This window comes from Pseudorca crassidens, chromosome 3, assembly GCF_039906515.1.
Source record: "Pseudorca crassidens isolate mPseCra1 chromosome 3, mPseCra1.hap1, whole genome shotgun sequence".
Lineage (NCBI taxonomy): Eukaryota > Metazoa > Chordata > Mammalia > Artiodactyla > Delphinidae > Pseudorca > Pseudorca crassidens.
The window spans coordinates 171835788-171850498 of NC_090298.1; the positions used below are offsets into that span (position 1 = coordinate 171835788).

General features: G+C 52.1%; 1 long non-coding RNA gene across 3 annotated transcripts; it reads left to right on the forward strand.

Annotated features, from left to right (window-relative positions):
• Positions 1-735: 735 nt before the first annotated feature.
• On the forward strand, positions 736-11331 carry LOC137222766 (uncharacterized). Of its 3 annotated transcripts, none has more exons than XR_010942581.1 (4): positions 736-855; positions 1171-1242; positions 3699-3861; positions 10211-11331. It is a non-coding gene; the product is annotated as an uncharacterized lncRNA (long non-coding RNA). The 3 variants fall into 3 exon arrangements; XR_010942580.1 differs by lacking the exon at positions 10211-11331 and adding an exon at positions 6527-10127; XR_010942579.1 differs by lacking the exon at positions 10211-11331 and having other exon boundaries at positions 3699-3979.
• The last annotated feature ends 3380 nt before the right edge of the window (positions 11332-14711 follow it).

Here is a 14711-nt window from a genome sequence, read left to right on the forward strand (position 1 = left end):
CCGCCAGCGCCGGGGCAGCCCGGGGCCCGCCGGCCGCAAGGAACAAGCCCCGTCCGAGCCGCCCACTGCCCGGGCGCCCGCACACCGGCCCGGGACCCCGAGCGGCCGCGCGGGCCCGGCGGGCGCCCCTCCCCAAACGGCAGCCCGCGCTCGCTCTCCGCCCGAACGCCGTCGGCCGCGGGCCGCGGGCCGCGCGGGGCTCCGGGCGGCCGAGGCGGCGCAGGCCGCAGGCTCCGGGCCGGGGTTCCGAAGGCCGCCGGAGCCCGGGCGGCGCGTCCCCCGCCGCGGCCGCCGCGCGCGTGGAGCAGGCGGGGCGGCGCGGGGACCCAGCCCATGCAAGGCGGCCGCACTGCCGGCCGGCGCCCGCCGCCGCTGCCGCCGCGCCCCGCCTCACTCGCGGGGGCCCCGGGCCGCCTCCCCCTTCCGCGCCCGACACGCCGCCGCCATCTTGTTTACCTCCTCCCCCGCCCTGGGCCGCCGCGCCGCCGCACGCCCGCCGCGGGCCCGCCCCTCGCGGCACCGACGTGCACGCCCGTTGGCCGAGCCGGCCTGCCCCGCCCCCTAAGCGAGCCCCGCCACCGCCCCCCATTGGGCCGTTTGGACCCAGGCGGGCGCCCGAGCGGGGATTGGCTCGAGCCCGGCCCCGCCCCAGGGGTGGATACTCCTTGATCATTGGTCCGCGGGGGCGACCGTCAATGGGAGGGGGCGGGAAACAGGCGTGCGGAGGCGAGGCCAAGACGCTGACCTGGGAGGGGTTGGGGGCTGGGGGCGGAGGTCGCTAGTGCCAACAGCGTCCTCGGAACCGGCGGGGTCGGAGCGCAGCTCTTGCGGCCGGGACGCGGCTCGGGGACCCTGGTGGGTGCCTACCAGGGCCTCTCCCCCGAAACCCCGTTTGAGGCTAGGTCAAGGGTCAAAAAGTAGCCGAAAGTGGCCAATTCGAGGCAAAAAGCCTTTAAGAATCTCTCGGCCCAGATCGTGAGAGAAGTGCGCTGGGCGGAGTCTGCCCAGAGAAACTCACGGGCTAAAATTCAGAACCCAGCTGGGATGGTGCCAGCAAAGTGCTTTGGATGAAAAACAAACAGTTGGCAAAATACTACGTCTCAATGAAACTGAAAATACTTCCAGGCCTGTGTTGTTTTTTTTTTTTACCTTTCTGTTTTTTATCATTAGATTCTTACTTTGCCGGAACAAACTGCTTGAGTGGAAACGTTGGGAGCTGACACCATCGGATTTGAGCTCCAGGTTGGTGGTTCTGAGCCTGACACCTGTGAACTACCTAAACCTATGTGCAAAATTGAGTGTGCGCATGTGCTTGTTCTTGGGGACATCCGTGAGTTTCATCAGATTCTCAAATGACCCACAGAAGAGGGATTGCTGTGGCTTTGGGGGTGGGGGGCCACAAGTCACACCAACATACCAACAAGTCCTAATCAGACCATGTGGATTAGCCTGAGATTTCTAAATCATAAAGATCAGAGCAGAAACCACTGAAACAGAATAGAAAAAGAATAGCGAAGGGCTTCCCTGGTGGCGCAGTGGTTGAGAGTCCGCCTGCCGATGCAGGGGACGCGGGTTCGTGCCCCGGTCCGGGAGGATCCCACGTGCCGCGGAGCGGCTGGGCCCGTGAGCCATGGCCGCTGAGCCTGCGCGTTCGGAAAAATTAAAAAAATAAAATAAAATTAAATTAAAAAAAGAATAGCGAAAATTGATGAAGCCAAAAGATCGGTCTTTGAAAAGATAAAAACAATTGATAAAACTCTAGCCAGACTGACCAAGAAAAAAGGATGACCAGTATCAGGAATTAAAGAGGGGATATCACTACAGACCCTGCAGATATTACAAGGATTAGATATAGGAACAACTCTATGCCCATAAAGTCAACATGAAATGGACCGACACCTGAAAAGGCACTAAAATGAAAGCTTACTCAAGAAGAAATAGATAATTTGCATCATTTTATATCTATTAGAGAAATTAAATCTGTAGAGAAAAACCTTTGTTATTTTGGCTGCACAGCTTGTAGGATCTTAGTTCCCCCATCAGGGATTGAACCCAGGCCCATAGCAGTGAAAGCACAGAGTCCTAACCACTGGACTGCCAGAGAATTCCTGGGAAAAACCTTTCAACAAAGACAATTAAGGTCCAGATGGTTTCATTCATGAATGTCCATCAAACATTTTGGGAAGAAATAACATTGGTTTCAAACAATCTCTTCCAGAAAACTGAAGAAGAAGGAACACTGCCCAACTCCAATTCCTTTTGGTATTTTCTATGTTTTTGACTGCTGGCTTACGCCCAAATTTCTTGGAATCTGGGGTATTTGATAATTTTGGCATCTGTAGGCCTCACTCTCCTTCACTCCACCCCTCTCCTGATGTTCAGGACACATGGAAGGGACTTGGGAAATGTTTGGTGACCATTGCAGAAAGAGTCCATGAAGGTGAATCTCAGTACAGACGCCACCTTTTCTGAGAAGTCCTCCTGATCATTCCCTTGAATGTAACCCCTTTCCAGTTTGATTTTCTTCTTAACACTTGTCACCAGCAGAAACTCTCATTTATACATTCCGTTACCCGTTTTTCTTCGGTGTCTGGAACTACGCTGGGAACTCTCTGAGGCAGAGCCTGGGTATGTCTTGGCCACTGCTGCATCCTCTGCAGTTTGAGCTGTGCTGTCCAGTACGGCAGCCACTGGCCACATGTGTCTGTTAAGCTCCTGTAATGTGGCTGCTGGAATTGAGATGTGCTGTGGGTGTAACCGCACACTGGAATTTGAAGCCTTAACGTGAAAACATGTTAACATAATATATGTGTGTATACATATATATATGCGTATATATGTATATCTTAATAATTGCAATGTGAAAACACCCAATAACTTACATTGATTACATGTTGAAATGATAAATTTTGGATATGTTAAGTTAAAATAAATGTTATTAAAATTAACCACTTCAGGGAATTCCCTGGCAGTACAGTGATTAGGACTCCACACTTCCACTGCTGGGAGCCCAGGTTCGATCCCTGGTCAGGGATCCCACAAGCCGTGCGGCACAGCAAAAAAATTAATTAATTAAATTCAATTAGGTTAACCACTTCATACCCACTAGGATGACTATGGTCAAAAAAAAAAAAAAAAGAAAGGATGATAACAAGTATTGGCAAGGATGTGGACAAACTGGAACTTTCATATAGTTGGTGCAGCCGCTTTGGAAAAAAAGTTGAGTTTGACATTGAGTGACCACGTGGCCCAGTAATTCCACTCCTAGGTGTCTGCCCAAGAGAAATGGAAGCATACGTCCACACAAAAACTTGTACACAGATACTTGCAGGAGCATGATTCACAGTAGTCCAAAAGTGGAAACAACTCAAATGTCCATCAACAGATGATGGATAGACAGAATATGACATATCCACACACTGGAATAATATTCAGCCATGAAAAGGAATGAGTCATTGACACACATGGATGAACTTGAAAACACGGTGCTCAGTGAGAGAAGCCAGACACAGAAGGCCACCCAGTGTGATTCTATTGATGGGAAACATCCAAAACAGGCAAATCTGCAGAGACAGAGAGTGGATTCATGGTTGTCAAGGGCTGGGGGAGGGGCTGGGAGTGTTTGACTGCTGATGAGGACGGGGTTTCCTTTCCAGGTGATAGAATGTTCTAGAATCCTCCTTCCACCCTCCTTACAGGTGACTGAGGTTTGCAGAGGCGAAGCCCCCGACCAGGTGCCTGGTGGAGCGGGCACTCACATCTCAGTGCCCAGCCTGGGAGCCCCCAGGAGCCCAGTAAGAATTCTAGCATCATCCTCTCCGGGTGATGCAGGCCTTGGAGCTGCCCAGCTGTCGTGCTTATGTAAGGTTCAAACCCAAGCCAGGCTAGCACAGAGCCAGTTTTGGGGGACCTTCCCAAGCACGATGAGGTTGAGACCCCTGTGAGGGCTGCTCTAAGCCTCAGCTGTGGAGCTGGTGGGGGGGAGGCGGGGGGGTGGGGGGTGGTGGAGTGCTGGGGGGGTTCCTGGCTTCTCCTATACCATTTCTCTGAGTGGGGGAGTAACAATACCGTGTCATCAAATATAAGAGCCATGGGAAGTGAGATATACTTTTACTTTATGAATCACCACAAAAAGAAAAGACTTAGCAGCCAGGGATGACACTTTGGACCTAGAGAGGCAGCATGACCTCTGGGACAGTAAACTGTGACACATGGGATTAGTAATAGGCCTAAGCCGTAGTTACAAATATCTACGGGAGCCCTGGGGAAAATGCTTTGCCAGCACGCTCTCACCCTCACCATGCTTCGGGTTCTGTTAAGGACCCTGGGTTACAGGTGGGGCCCAGGTTATAGAGGTGGGGGGCCCCAGGATGGGGTCTCAGGTTACCATTGAGGGGCTCCAGTTTCTAGGTGGGGTCCCCAGGTTATGCGTGGAGGCTCTAGGTTTAGGTGTGGGGCCCAGGTTACAGATGGGAGCCCCAGATTACAGGTAAGGGGCCCCAGGTTACAATGGGAGGCCTCAGGTTATAGACGGGGGCCGCAGGTTGTAGTGGGGGACCCAAGGTTATAGGTGGGGGGCTCATGTTACAAGTGAGGGGCCCCAGGTTTGAGGTGGGGACCCCAGGTTATAAGTAGGAGCACCAGGTAATAGCAGGGGGCCCCAGGTTATAGGTGGGTGGCCTCAGATTATAAATAGAAGTCTCCAGGTTACAGGTGGGAGCCCCAGATTACAGCTAGGGGACTCCTGGTTATATGTTGGGGCCCCAGGTCATAGCAGGGGGCCCCAGGTTATACATGGAGCCCTCTAGGACTCAGGACTTTCCTCTGCCCCGTCTCCTCCTGTGTACCCCATCCCTCTCACCTCTCACTTCTCCCAATCCCGCACAACTGTCACACACAGACACGCATACTCAGCAGGGCCCCAGACTTGCTCGCTCCCTCGCAGCCCCCTCGCTGACCCCCTTGCTTCCCTCAGCTCTGATAGCAAGACCCCTTCACCCATTCCGTGAGGACCGAGGAGGCAAAGGTCCTCCTGGACCCTCTCCTGGCCAGCTGCCCCACCCTGGGTCTCCTCCCACTTGGCGGGTCTCTTAAATGTTGGGCTCTGGGCCCCAGGACCACCCCTCTCCAGAGGCCCAGCTAAGCCCCCCACCTGCGGAGTGGGGCTCCCAGGAGCCGGAGGTGTCGTGGGGTCAGCCTCTGCCAGGAAGCCAGCCATGGTTAGGTTAGGGGCTGCGTCTGTGTGGGCCAGCGTGGCCGCCAGGGGGCGAGTGGGGATCGTGGCCGAGGTTAGCCGGGTACGGAGCGTGAGCATGTGCATGTGTGCGTGAGTGTGTGTGTGTGTGTGTGTTGCCAACATGAGAAGCCACCTCAATGAGAAGTCCGCGCACCGCAAGGAAGAGTAGCCCCCGCTCGCCGCAACTAGAGAAAGCCCCTGTGCAGCAATGAAGACCCAACGCAGACAAAATTAAATAAATAAGTTTATCAAAATAAGAAAAAAAAAAAAGCCCCCGTTCCCCCCCTGTAGTTAAATCCCTCCGCCAGCCCCTCTCAAGTGCGGATCAAGTTTTGGCCTCTTATTTTGGTCGTCTCTGGGATGCCACGCGGTGGAATCAGACAGTAGGAGCCTGCTCTCCTTCACCTCACATAATTCATCTGCGATTCATCAGCATTCTTTTTTTTTTTTTTTTTTTTTTTTGCGGTGCGCGGGCCTCTCACTGTTGTGGCCTCTCCGTTGCGGAGCACAGGCTCCGGACGCGCAGGCCCAGCGGCCATGGCTCACAGGCCCAGCCGCTCCGCGGCACGTGGGATCTTCCCGGACCGGGGCACGAACCCGCGTCCCCTGCCTCGGCAGGCGGACTCTCAACCACTGCGCCACCAGGGAAGCCCGCGTCAGCATTCTTGAGAGCACTGACTACTTGTTAGGTCTGGATGATGTTCCTTCGTACGGACATCCTGTAGGGTTGTTTCTCATCCTTTGACCAGTTGAGAACCATTTGGGTTGTCTTCAGTTTTTGGTGATTACAAGTCATGCTACTATGAACACGTGTGTGCAGCTTTTTCTGTGGACAGAAGACTTCATCTCCCTTGGGTTAACACCCAGGAGTGGAACAGCTGGATCATCTGGCAATTCTGCATTTCACATTTTGAGGAACCGCTGAGCTGTCTTCCAAAGTGGCTGCATCCCCGCTGGCAACATCTGAGGGTTCTGGTGGTTCTGCATCCTTGCCAGCACTTCGTTTTGTCTAAATTTTTTTGGTTTTGGTTTTGCCATTCAAATAGGTGGCACGTTAACACACAGGCATGCACAAAAATGTGGCCACATAGAGGAAAGGATGGAGGTTCAGTTATGTGCTAAATAAATATAGTAGAATGTTAATCGTAGGAGCTAGGTTTTGAGTTTTTAACCACAAAATCCTTTCAACTCTTCTCCACACTTGAAAATATTCATAATAAAAAGTTGGAAGAAATAATCCAAGGGACTTCCATGGTGGCGCAGTGCTTAAGAATCCTCCTGCCAATGCAGGGGACAAGGGTTCGAGCCCTGGTACGGGAAAATGCCATATGTCGTGGAGCAACTAAGCCCGTGTGCCACAACTACTGAGCCTGCGCTCCAGAGCCTGCGAGCCACAACTGCTGAGCCCGCGTGCCACAACTACTGAAGCCCGCGCGCCTAGAGCCTGTGCTCTGCAACAAGAGAAGCCACCGCAATGAGAAGCCCGCGCACCGCAACGAAGAGTAGCCCCCGCTCACCGCAACTCGAGAAACTCTGCGCGCAGCAATGAAGACCCAACGCAGCCAAAAATAAATAAATAAATTTATAAAAGAAATAATAATCATCCAAGGGTGAACTGGAGAAAAAACAGGGGGTGGATACTGGTTGAGGCTGGATGCGGGGGGGCGGGGGGTGTCCATCTACTTTCTCCTCTCCTGTGTGTTTGAAATACTCCATAACAAAGAGTTAGGGGCTCATACCTCACGCCCCTTAGGTTGGCTATGAAGGAAAAAAAACAGAAATAACAGGCTTTGGTGAGGATGTAGAGAAATTTTTGGAAGCCTTGTGGACAGCTGGAGGGAACGTAAGAGGGTGCAGCTGCCATGGAAAACAGCCTGGAGGTTGCTCAAAAAATTAAACATAGAATCACCATATGACCCAGCAATCCCACTCCAGCGTACATACCCAAAAGAATTTAAAGCAGGGACTCGAAGAGGTATTTGCACACCCGTGTTCACAGCAGCATGATTCACAAGAGCTGAAAGGTGAAAGCAACCCTAGTGTCCATCGAAATATGATGGATAAACACAGTGTGGTCCATCCACACCACGTGGTCCATCCATGGTCATCCTCAGCCATGAAAAGGGGAGAAGCACTGATACTCGTTACCACGTGGATGGACCTTGAGAACACAAATGCTGAGTAAGAGAAGCAAGGCATAGAAGGACACACAGTGTGTGATTCCACTCATAGGAGGTCCTTACGGTTAAGATAGTGAAATTTATGTTATGTGTTATGCTATTTTATGTTACGTTACCCCTAAACGTACGTTACATTACATTCTCTAAAAATTTGGAGGTCCAGGAAACAGTCTCTGGTCTTCGCTGGTGGGACCAAATGGTCCCCCCAAGGGCAGTGAGGCCACATCTTCTGAAATTACAGACAGCTGCCAGGGCTTGCTCCCTGGTTCACTTGCCCACGTGGAGGAGTCGGGACCACGTGGCTGCCCCTGGCAACCCCAGGGGGCTAGGTCAGGGTATTGTCTGGCTGAGATTCCTCTGGAAGGACACCCAGGGCACCGTGGGAGGGGGATGTTCATCTGGGCACACCTTTTTGTGGTAAAATACACATAATATAAAATTAACCATCTTCCCCATTTTTAAGCTGACAGCTCAGTGGCATCGAGCACCTTCACACTGTTGGGCAACCATCCCCACCATCCATCTCTAGAACTTTCTCATCTTCCCAAACTGAAGCTCTGTCCCCATGAAACCCTGACTCCCCACCCCTCCGCCAGCCCCTGGCCCCCACCATCTACTTCCTGTCTCTGCGGATGTGACTCCTCTGGGGACGTCATGTGAATGGAATCAGACTGTATTTGCCCTTCTGTGTCTGACGTATTTCACTGAGCATCATGTCCTCAAGGTTCATCCACAGTGAAGCAGGAAATCTTCCTTTTTAAGGCTGAGCAATATTCCACTGTGTGGATGGCTCATGTGTGTTTATCCCTCATCTGTCGATGGACACTTGGGTTGCTTGCACCTTTGGCCATTGTGAATCCGCTACTGTGAACATTCACACACAGGCAGGTACCTGTTTGGGTCTCTGCTTGCAGGTCTTCTAGTTCACACCTGGTAGAAGAGCTGGTGGGTCAGGTGGCAATTCTGTTCAACTTTTTGGGGAGCCACAGACTCTCCCACAGCAGCTGCCCTCTGGATGTCCTTTTGACTCTTGAATTTTGAAACAAGGGAATGAACTACCTATTCAAAAACTTAAATCATCACAGGGAAACAAATCAGCAAGTTCTAGACTGTGGGAAACTTAACAGGAAAAACAACCGGGTTTCATGCATAAAAGCACAAAGAACAAAAAAACCCACCAAACCACAGAAAAAAAGGGGGGGGAGGTGAAGCTATAAATTAAGATGTGAGCGGCATCAGCTACATTTTGTTTATTTGTTTATCCATCGATAGGCATGAAATGACCAGGTTGGACTGGGTCACCAGGGCCAGCATCTGCTGAGATGCTGTGGGCACCAAAAACCTTGAGCAAAAGAATGAGTGAGTGAATGAATGAATGGGTGGAGTGAATGAATAAATGAGTGAGCGAATGAATGGAGTGAGTGAATGAAGGAAGGAAGCAAGGAGTGAGTGAATGAATGAGTGAGTGAAGGAAGGAAGGAAGGAGTGAGTGAATGAATGAGTGAGTGAAGGAAGGAAGGAGTGAGTGAATGAATGAATGAGTGAATGAATGAATGAGTGAGTGAATAAATGAGTGAGTGTGTGAATGGAGTGAGCAAATGAATGAGTGAGTGAGCGAGCGAATGAGTGAGCAACTGGGGTGATGAAGGAGGAGAAAACCTGCCCGTGACCACTCCAGCTTGCTTAGGACTCCAGGTTCCCAGCCCCAGCTCTGGGTTTCCAGACCTACCTTGAGCCTCTGTGGGCCCACCTCTGAGATAAGCTTCTCATTCAGATCCAGGATCCCTGGGTGGCCAGGGAAACACCAAGGAAGGGGCAAGGCCGACGGCCAGCCCTGTGGGAGCAGGGTCCTGGCAGAGGAGGGTCCCTAGGGTATCTGTCCCCACTGTGCCCAGGGCTCTGCTCTCCCTGACAACCGCACCCTCACATTGATCCTTCTTGGCCTTAATGGCAGGGTTGGGGCTTGGGGGCAGCACTTACTAGAATCGGACACCTGTGGGGTGGGAGAGACATCTGTCAGTATTACCCTCCCTCCCGGGACCATTAGCCCATCAGCCCATTGCTGGGCTTTGGGAGCCAGAGATGTGGTGGCCGGCTTGACACACAGCCAGGCCAGCACAGACCTGAAATTCCGGGACATCATTGGGTACTAGCCCCCATTCTACAGTTGGGGAAAATGAGGCTTGGGAGGGGAAGGCTGGATTGGGGGTGGATGAGGGACCCACCAGCCCAGTGTGCCTGGTGGTCTGGGGCATGTGGCTTTGGCTAGGGGTCATTTTGTTCCAGTCACATTGTCCTTTCATCTCCAGTCACCAGAGCAGCTTCTGTCTTACCCCAGGGCCTTTGCAATTGCTTTTCCCACAAGTGTCCACACAACTCACTCATTCAGGTTGTGGCTTCAGGTCCCCTGACCCTCCTGGCTAAGCCCCCACCCTGACACACACACACACACACACACACACACACGCTGCCCCCATCAACCCAGGCTGCGGGATCCTGTTGCCCTATTCGACATGATCTCACAAGGTTGTGCTGTGGTTCTAAGGCACAAGCATGTGTAGGTGCACAGGATTCAGGTGTGGCTTCTTCTCCCACCTGCTGCCTGGGAAAGCTGGAGGCCTCATGCCCCAGGCCACCTAAAGAGTGACAGTTATCATCATAGTGCTGACCCGGAGTTCACCTCTTGCTGGCTTGGAGGCCAAGATCCTTCCTCCCTCTCACCAACCCCTTTTTTTTTTTTTTTTCCGGTACGTGGGCCTCTCACTGTTGTGGCCTCTCCCGTTGCGGAGCACAGGCTCCGGACGCGCAGGCTCAGCGGCCATGGCTCACGGGCCCAGCCGCTCCGCGGCATGTGGGATCTTCCCAGACCGGGGCACGAGCCCGTGTCCCTTGCATCGGCAGGCGGACTCTCAACCACTGCGCCACCAGAGAAGCCCTCACCAACCCCTTTTGACAGAGGGGACTCCTGGGCTCAGAGAGGTCCCTGCATCCTTGCTCAGGGATGTACATCCATGTAGAGCAGGGCTCAGCCAATCCTTTGTGTCAAGGGCCAGAGAACAAACATTTTCAGCTTTGCGGCTGGATGAACTCTCGTAACTGCTCAGCTCGGTCCGTTGTGTCACCGAAGTAGCCACAGATGATGCTTAATGGAAGGTATGTGTCCGTGCCAGTGAAACTTTGTTCGTGGACAGTAAAATGTGCATTTCATGTCATTTTCACGTGTCACAAGAGAAGTCTTCTGATTTTTTTCACCCGTTTCAAAATGTAAACATCACTCTTACGGTGATAGAGTCCTCATTACAGACGGACGGTGGCTGGACCAGGCCTGCAGACCAGAGTCTGCAGACTCCTTCAGGCAACCTCACTCTATTGCACTCAAGCACTGAGCTGCAAGATGGTGGTCCTTCTTTGCTAAGGCTGGAGGCTGTGTGGAGGACAGGCCCTTAAGTGGCCTGTGATTCCACCTCCTGCTGGTCATGCCTTGGTGTCGTCCACTCCCCTTGAGGTGGGCGGGACAAACAGGCTGTGGACGAGGTGACATCATACACGACCAGACCTACATCCCCTCCCTGTGGGTTTGACAAAGTGAGAAGCTGAGTTGGAGAAGCCCACGTGCAGCCGAGGGCAGCCTCCAGCCAACAGCTAGCAAGAAACAGGACCCTCAGTCTTAAAACAGCAAGGAAATAAATCCTGCAACAACGTGAGTGGGCTGGAAAGCAGCCCCCTCCATGGTGGAGCCTCCCGATCAGCCCCCAGCCCTGGCCAACACCAGTGATGCAGCCTGAGCAGAGGACCCAGCTCCACCAGCCTTGGAAACTGTGAGATAATCAATGCGTGTGTTGTTTTAAGCCTCTGTGTTTGGAGAAATTTGTTATGCAGCAGCAGCTAACTAATACAAGCTATATGTGGGGACCATCCCAGCTTCCACCAGTTGTCAGTCCATTCATTACTTTACATCCAGCATGTATTTATTGAGCACTACTGTATACCACTCATTCATTTATTGATGCTGCCACCCCCAAAGCCCAGAGCGGGATGACTGGCCAACCTTGCCCAGCAGGGGTCTCTGCTGCCCAGGGCTACTCCTCCTGTTTCCAATCCAGTCCAGAGGGTCCTTATCCCACTGGCTGACTTTATACACCCCACTAGCTGACACCATGGAGTTCTTACCCCATTGGCTGACTCCATACAACCATGTGATCCCAGCTCGGCCAATCAAGGCTTTCCCTTACCTGGCCACAGAGATTGCTTCAACAAGGACATGTGACTAAAGTTGGGCCCCAGAGATTGGCTCAACAAGGACATGTGACTAAAGTTGGGCCGATCAAAACCTTCCCTGTGACTTTTGCTGCTTTTCTTGAGGAAGAAGTGCTGACCTTCTTCTGGGGCTGTTAGGCTGATGGGGGGATTTGGTCTGGGGCTGCCGGCACCATCTTTGTCCCCTCAAAGGGGGAGACTGTTGAGGAAAAAAGCCGAGAAAGAGGATGGCAGAACTGAGAGATGGAGAGGTAGACAAATCTTTGAGACACTGTTTGAGGGTCCTGGATCCAGCTGAGCCTGAAACTAGCTGCACCAGGGACGGTCCTGCCCCCAGGGGACACTGAGCAACACCTGGGGCGTCTGTGGCTGTCAAGACTGTGGGGCTCCTGGCATCAAGTGGGTGGGGGGCAAGGAGGCTGCTCCACACCCCACAGTGCCCAGGATAGCTGCAAAACACAAAGAGCCATCTGGTCCCAAATGTCAGCAGTGCTGAGGGGGAGAACTCTGAGTTAAATCTATCCCTGGACCTTTCAGTTCCATGAGCAAAATTTCTCATTTAAAAGAAAAAAGTGCCAGTTTCAGTTGCAGTTTCTGTCACTTGCAACCGAAAGATTCTAATCAAACTGGAGTTAAGACTCATGCAGGGGGTTTTGGATATGGAAGCTACGGTGGCCAGCCTGGCTGGGTTTCATTCCACAGGGTGGGGTGGGAGGACAGGTCAGTCCTTACACTTTCATTATTTTTAATAGGCTTATTTTAGATTCATAGAAAAGTTGCAAAGATGGTACAGGGAGTTCCTGTATCCTGGCACCCACTTTGTCCTGCCGTTAACATCTTCCACGAGTGACAATGACATTTGTCGTTGATACATTATTATCAACTAAAGTCCTCGTTTTTTTTTCAGATTTCTTTAGTTCTTCCCTAATGTCCCTTTTTTGTCCCCAAGACTCCATCAGGATCCCACATGACATTTAGTTGTCACATCTCCTTAGGCCCCTCTGGGCTGTGACAGTTTCTCAGACTTCCCTTGTTTTTGATGACTGGACAACTTTGGAAGGGGTTTGTCTGGTGTTGTTCTCAGGGTTCAACCGGAATGATGGGCTTGGGGAGGAAGACCATAGAGGGGAGGGGGCTTCTGATGCCATCACTTCAAGGGTCCATGCTGCCCACACCGATGATCACAGTCAGGGGCCACGGAACTTCTTGAGTGTGTTTGCAACTATTTTTTTTGTTTTTTTGGAGGCCTTACTGGGATTTGAATGCAACTTTAGTTTAGGATTTGATGACCACCTGGCCGTGACATCTATCACCCCTTTGATTGCCTTTTGCTGCTGCTGCTTTTTTTTTAATTTTGGTGAAATTCACATGACATACAATGAAGGATTTTTTTTTAATGTTATTTATTTATTTATTTATTTATTTTATTTATTTTTAGCTGCGTTGAGTCCTCATTGATGGGCACGGGCTTTCTCTAGCTGCGGCGAGCAGGGGCTACTCTTCTTTGCAGTGCACAGTCTTCTCTTGCTGTGGAGCATAGGCTCTAGGCACCTGGCCTTCAGTAGTTGTGGCACGCGGGCTCAGTAGTTGTGGCTCGTGGGCCCTAGAGTGCAGCACACGGGTTTAGTTGCTCCGCGGCATGTGGGATCTTCCCGGACCAGGGCTCAAACCCGTGTCACCTGCATTGGCAGGCGGATTCTTAACCACTGCGCCACCAGGAAAGCCCCATGGACATGGGTTCGAGCCCTAGTCCGGGAAGATCCCACGTGCCGTGGAGCAACTAAGCCCCTGCACCGCAACTACTGAGCCTGCACTCTACAGCCCGCGAACCACAACTACTGAGGCTTCGTGCCACAACTACTGAAGCCTGCGTACCTAGAGCCCGTGCTCCGAAACAAGGGAAGCCAGTGCAATGAGAAACCCGCGCACTGCAACAAAGAGTAGCCGCTGCTCACCCCAACTAGAGGAAAGCCCGCACACAGCAATGAAGACCCAACACAGCCAGAAATAAATAAATAAATTTTTAAAAATAAATAAATAAAAAATAAAGTGTACAGGACAGTGGCTTTTAGCACATTCACCTTGTACAATCACCATCTCTCTCTAGTTTCAAAATATTGTCATCACCCCCTAAAAACATCGAGTACCCAATAGCACTCCCCCCCACCCGCCTTCCCAGCCCCGAAAACCACGAACCCACTCTCTGTGTCTGTGGATCTGCCTGTTCTGGACGTTTCCCGTCAGTGGAATCACACCCTGTGTGTCCTTCTGTGTCTGGCTTCTCTCTCTGAGCATCGTGTTCTCACGGTCCGTCCACGTTGTAGTGAGTGTCGGGGCTTCACCCCTTTTCAGGGCTGAGTGATGGTCCCGTGTGTAGAGGGACACATCACGTGTATCCATTCATCAGCTGAAGTACATTGGGTTTGTTTCCACTTCTTGGCTGTGATGAATCGTGTTGCTGTGAATTTGTTTTTTTAAACAATTTTTACCATAAAGTCCCCAAGCTCATACTGGTTCATGACAAATTCTCACAAAAACCCTCCAAGGGAGGTACCATGATTTTTCCCATTTTATAGGTGGGGAAACCGAAGCATGTAGAGATTAAGTAACCTGCCTGGGGTGACCCAGCCACTGGCAGAGCTGGATTTGAACCCAGGAAGTGTTAACCTCATGGTCTGCTGCTGGACCTCCACTCCATTCTGCTGGTCATTTTTGCAGCCCTGGGGACATGACACGACCATCAGAGAAGGACAAACACCCCAGACCAGCTCCAATAGCCACCCCCAAATTCTCACCCATTGGAACCCAGATTCCTGGCCTCACCCTGCAGATTCTGATGGGGACACCTGACCCAGGGCTGGGGAGTCTGGCTTCTCCCTCAACTTAGGGGATGCAGGAGGGTGGGATTCCACAAAGTTTTACAAATGCCCCCAGTGCCCCTCAGCAGCCTGGCCGCTCACGTGCCACTGGGGCCTGGACGTGAGTCAGCTTGGCCCCGGCTGGTTTGGAATTTCCCCGTGGGTCCGGGCAGATCCAAG